We start from the raw sequence: 6000 nt of genomic DNA, 5'->3' as shown, positions 1-6000 counted from the left end.
TTAGGTAGGTTAGTTTTAGTAACAAACTGTCTTACCTGCACAAATAAATGGAAAAAAAACCCTTTTCCCCTGCAAAAAATAGAACATGTACATGTTATTTTTTCAGTTCTTCCCTTTAGTGGGTAGATGCTATCAGCAGATTCTATTTGGTATGTTTACAGGATGACTTTTTTAATCCTATCGGCTGTTTTATCCCAATACTTATTCCAATATAAATGGTGCAATTTGATTATTTAGTTTGTTTTGTTTTCAAATGAAAATAGACATAATTTGATCGTGAAAATGTGTACATGTAAACTTACCTGATGAGCATTTTTTTGTACAATGCATATTCAATAAAAGAAAAAAATGAACAGGGGTCGCCAACTTTTGTAAGGGTGAGGGCTACTTCAAGGGTCATAGGAAGGTCTGTCAGTACTGACATATGAACTGGAGGGATTGGTGTTTACTATAACTTCATCCATCCATCCATTTTTCATCACACTTATCCCAACCTGTATGATTAAAATTATGAAAAGCTCTATAAATGATTAAAAAAGAAGGGCAATAGAAAAAAAAATAACAGCTTTAATCTTAGCTCGCTGGTGAGCTGTGCTGTTTTCAGAAGATGCTGTGTGCCCCATGAGGCCCCTGAAGGCCCCTTGTTGAACCCTGGACTAGAGGCTATTGGATGAGAATAAGTAAACAGAGAGGACTGAATATCTAGCCCATATTAACAAGAATACCGATAGTGAACATTCCTATCCACAGCACATTGATATATTCAGGGAGGTTAGGATTGGTTGGGGCCTAAAAGCCCTTCAGAAAAATGCTTGATCTCCCAAAGCCTCATATAGCCGCTGATATCTGCAACTGCAGGTTGGTGAAACCATTAAAAGCAGATCAAGTCAGATAATTCATGGACACTGGGCGTCAGACTTGGCATAAATGACGAATCTCTGGGCAGCATGTATATGTGAATAAACCTTGTAGTCTATGCTATGTCCGTCTCACAGATAACTCCCATTGATGCTGCATCTTTCACAGACGACATGAGGGGGATTGCCTGCTGATCTGTAAGAGGCCAGTTATGAACTATTCCAGGTGCTTTCCCTTACCAAGGGTGTGACTTTGTGATGAAAGTTGGTGGAGGCACTCTAAGGGTGGGGGCTGATGGACCTACAGTTACTCCACCCGAACGCTTTCATTAGGTTTTTGTATTTTCCAAAAATGAGCTCAAACATATATTTGTTGAATGCTATGCTATTGTTGAGAACACAGGAGAACTATAACACACTGATATTTCTATTTATAGATGTTAGAGAGATGCCTTTTAGTGCATTACAAATAAAGAGACCAAAAACATTAATGTATAAAAAAAATAACAAATAACAACTATAACATCCAAAATATGGATATGCTGCATTTTAAATATAGTATAGCATATTTGTTTCTTGTAAACTTCGATATATATTATATTGCATGTTGCATATCCCAGTAAATCTGTTTCACCTTTAAATCTGCAGCTCTCCCCTTTCTCTCTGTGCTCTGCTTAAAGCTACAATGTGTAATTTTTAGCGACTTCTAGCGGTCAGACTGCAGACCGCAGCAACATGAACATCTCCCCCCCACCGCTTCTCCCCCCCAACAGTACGGTGAGCGTTACGGGACAAAATGTCTTCCACGACGTCCGCATCACCTACCTTCTTAAGTGATGAGGTTTGTTTACATAGATCATTTTACAGATAGTATTTCATTAGTCTGTGTAGGGTATAGATTTCAGTACCGTCTCAGTTCATCTCTCTCAACTTGCCGTAGTTACTTTCGAGCGTAATGGGCGATCTCGCAATCGCTAGTTTGTTGGCTCTGCGCTGCCGTAGCGCAAAGATGTCTGCATAAACAGTAGTGTATAGGATTTCCTGAAAGCGCGCACCTGCGCGTTCACGACGCTACGGAAGCCGGCAGACCAAACCAGATGAAAGTGCGCATTCAGCATCTGCTCTGCCGATAATGCAAGCGTAGAAGAAGAAATTTGCTGTTTACCTGTGCAAAGAAAGAAACTACGAAAGAAAAATGTCTGAGGACTTCAGTGTTGAGGAAGAGCATGAGTTCTTTGCCGAGCTGAATGCGCACTTTCATCTGGTTTGGTCTGCCGCGGTTTCCGTAGCCTCGTGAACTCGCAGGCGCGTGCTTTCAGGAAATCCTGAGCTGACATCTGTAACCATTCCTCTGGCTTGTTTACATTCAATCTATTCAGTATAGTTTCTGTTTTAAGCCAGTTCCCACTACAGAAGTATTGAATGGATTCAATTGTGGGAACACTTCTTTGGGGAAAACAGACCAGACAAGCCACAGAGGTGTCAAAGGGAATGATCTCAGACCCCTGACAGAAACCAGGATGTTCAATTTTTAGGTCCTTTAACAGCCACACTTTCCAGGCAAGGCGCTATTCGCCAACTTGATGACTACATTACAAAAACTATCTGGAAATAAGTCAACATTTCTTAAATTAAGCATATTTGCCCTTAATTTGGGTAGGTAAATAAGATGATTTCCAAATGCAATTATTATTTTTACTCTATTAAAATAAGGTAATTAATAAGCACTTGAAATAAGACAATGCAATAATTTTATTGCATTGTCTATATTGCATACATGATTTAAATGTAAGTTATCTTGTTCCATTGGCAAAGTGTCTCACTTACCTCCTCAATTCAAGAACGAATCCACTTATTTTAGGAAAAGTTGGCTATCTAGATTTAGATTTTTTTCCAGTTTTTCAAGTTTTCAACTTGACAGGCAATCGATCTGTGAGAAAATTAGATGCACCAGAGAAATAGAGAGGAAACACTGAAATCCAGAGGTTAACAAATAAAATATGAAAAGAATAAAATGCTGTATGCATGAAATTTAAAACCTCTCTTTAGGGCAGTTTCATAAATGTTAAGCCTTTAGCTTTTCTTTTTTTACTTTCTATAATTTTAAAGACCCATAGAAACCCTAACAAGTTGTAACAACTGTATGGAGTGAATATTGTTCCATCGTCTTCAAGCAAAGAACAGGATTTGTTTTTGTAAATGGAAATTAGAAAAAAATCCAATCCAGAATTGAAACATTGAAAAATGTTAACAACATAAGTTTAGAGTGTAACTTTGCAGTTTTATAAGGGTTATTTTTTCTTTTTTTTTTCAAATGTACTTTTTTAAATAAATGTTATTCTTGCAACTTTCTGCTTTTCATAAAAAAAAAAAACTAAAAACAATTTTTATAAAAAATAAAAATAAAAAATCAGCTTTTCCGATTGAGCTTTAATAATTTTATTCTTTTCAAATTACATTTAGCAGATTAGTCTCTTCACTGCTGGGGGCGGGCTTTCCTCTGGAGTAATGGTAGCCACATTTCTATTTCCCAAAGTGAGCCTTTGGGAAGAACAGAATGTTAGCTTTTAAAGACAATTTGGAAGATAGCATTTTGTAAACCTCAACCAAAAAACAAAACATTTGTAAAAAAAAAAAAATAATAATAAAAAAAAAAAAAAATATATATATATATATATATATATATATATATATATATATATATATATATATATATATATATAAAATCTGAAGAAAAAAATTACATGAAACCTAAGAAAACAGCAAAACCAAAATCCTTTAGATTGCTTTTTCTTTTAATTTCAATTTACAAAGTCCATTCTTTGCCTGCAACAACAAAGGAACAAATTCCCTCCATAAAACTGCCGTCACGACTGGCTGCGGTATAAAGGTCTTTAATCATTTCCAATATGCTGGTGAAGGTTCTCAGTCATGCAGGTCACAGTCATTCCAAAAAAAGAAAAATTAAAAACAATCCACTGGACTGTTTCAAATTTTTTCAAGACATTTCTCTTCCCATACAGGAATCTTTTTCAATTCAAAATGTCAGGAATAGCGTTGAGTTTGAGGTTTTCTACAGTAGCCCAACAAAGCCTTTTTTCTTTGAAAACATCCAAATTGAAACGGAAGATTGGGTCCATCTCTATGGAATGGGGCTCGTTTGGCTTCTTTTGTTAGCCTGCAATGCCCCATACCCGTCTAAGGCCCCGTCCACACGAAGATGAACCCTAGCCTAAACGCACAAATTTTTCACCAAACCAGCCTCTCATCCATACGAAGCCGGCGTTTCGGGGGTCTGTAAACGATCTTTTTTTTTTTTTCAGCCTTCAGAGTGGGAAGATTTTGAAACGCCGTTTTCGCGTTTCCATCTTTAAGCTCTAACCGCATTTTTTTTCTTACACGCATGCGTCATAGCGCCGCCTCTAAACACGCATGCGCAACACAGTATCACAACAACAATGGCGCCGTACTGTGTTGAATGGTTGCTGCTAATGCTACTCACCCTGCTGTCGGGCTTACAACAGAATATTCTTCTTCTGGAATATCTCCAGGAAGAACAGAGCAATATCGACGACATAGTTCAGCACCTGAATTTGACTGAACCACGAAAATGGACCCGCAGGGCAACCATGTATAAATATTAGTGCGCATGCCCAACATTTCGTCACCTATTTTTGCTTTGGCACCACAGCGCCACTTACAGGTCTGGCATACATTTTGCAGCGTTTTCATGCATTCTTGTGGACGATCACATTTATTTTACGTCTCCGTCTTTACGACAAACGTTCTGGAAAATATTAGTGTTTCGTGTTCGTTTTGACTTCGTGTGGACAGGGCCTAAGGGTCTGAAAGGGGGTCATTACAGGGCTGGCTGGAAAGGCGAGGTCCTCTGCTCTGCTGAAACATTGGGGGTGGGGCTGCAGTGATAGCGGGAAGGGATTAACTCAATTGCTGCATTGTAGGTTTTTGAAAGCTGAAACCTGAGTCCAACCCCTCTGTTTAAGGTTGCTTTTTCTTTCTCCAAGTCGTAGGGAAGTCATATTGAAATGTCCATATGACTGGCTTTATCAGACTATATTGTCCCAAAAGTTAGAAAATTTCTATAAAAAAAAAAAAAAAAAAATCCAGTCTTAAAATCAGTTTTTTTCCGTTATCTTATGCAGGCCGCTTAGTTATACGTCAGCCTGAACACCTAATTTCGGCCAATCATGTATCAACGATCATCTGTCAATCAAATTTTTCTGGTTATAGCATCTTGATTCATATGTAGCAGCTAATATACGCAACGGTTGAAATAAGAAATGAGAATCATTTCCTTTCCCATTGAGTTCCGTCCCAGTGTTCACGGGGATGGACGTCTGTGTCTTCAGCAGGCGTAGAGCTAACAGAACTGGCAGCATTGCGAGGCAAGGGCTCAAACATGTACGGCTGGAAGCCTTCTACACCAAACCAAGCTTCTGCCGCCCTGGCGTCCTCTTCCACAACATCTCCATCCCCGCTTTCCTCCTCTAAATAAAAAAATGGATGACGAAGGAGACTCATCCACGACCTCCAACACTAAACTCTCCTCCTATTGCGTGCTTCCGCTGTCCATATCGTTCCTTGACAGTGTCGTTTTTTTATCCACAGTTGTGGATAAAAGTGCAACAGAGTGCAAGCATTGTGCAACACGTTTTGTTTACGCTAACAGCAACATGATCAACATGTCATGCTAACCCCGTAATCCCTCATACTCCGTCAGCAACCCCCGCTGCGCTCCAGACCGGCTGCTCAAAGCAAAGCCTACAGCCCCCACTGTGGCTCCCGTTCGCTCCCCTCTGAGTCGCTTGGAGATGGTAGAGAGCATGCGCCAGATGATTAAATTCAAAGCAGCAAAACATGCGGAAATGATCCAGGGTTTCCGAGGATCATTTAAAATAATTACAATCCATTATTTTTTGGGGGATTTTTTCATTAATTTCATAAATTTTTATGGGATTTCGGTGTAACAATCAACATACACTCACCGGCCACTTTATTAGTTTATGCTAGTAACGGGTTGGACCCCCTTTTGCCTTCAGAACTGCCTCAATTCTTCGTGGCATAGATTCAACAAGGTGCTGGAAGCATTCCTCAGGGAGTTTGGTCCATATTGACATGATGG

Source organism: Cyprinodon tularosa, unplaced genomic scaffold, assembly GCF_016077235.1.
Source record: "Cyprinodon tularosa strain WSP-4 unplaced genomic scaffold, ASM1607723v1 ctg40, whole genome shotgun sequence".
NCBI classification, from domain to species: domain Eukaryota; kingdom Metazoa; phylum Chordata; class Actinopteri; order Cyprinodontiformes; family Cyprinodontidae; genus Cyprinodon; species Cyprinodon tularosa.
The sequence above is the reverse complement of the archived record's forward strand: the minus strand, read 5'-3'. Positions refer to the sequence as shown.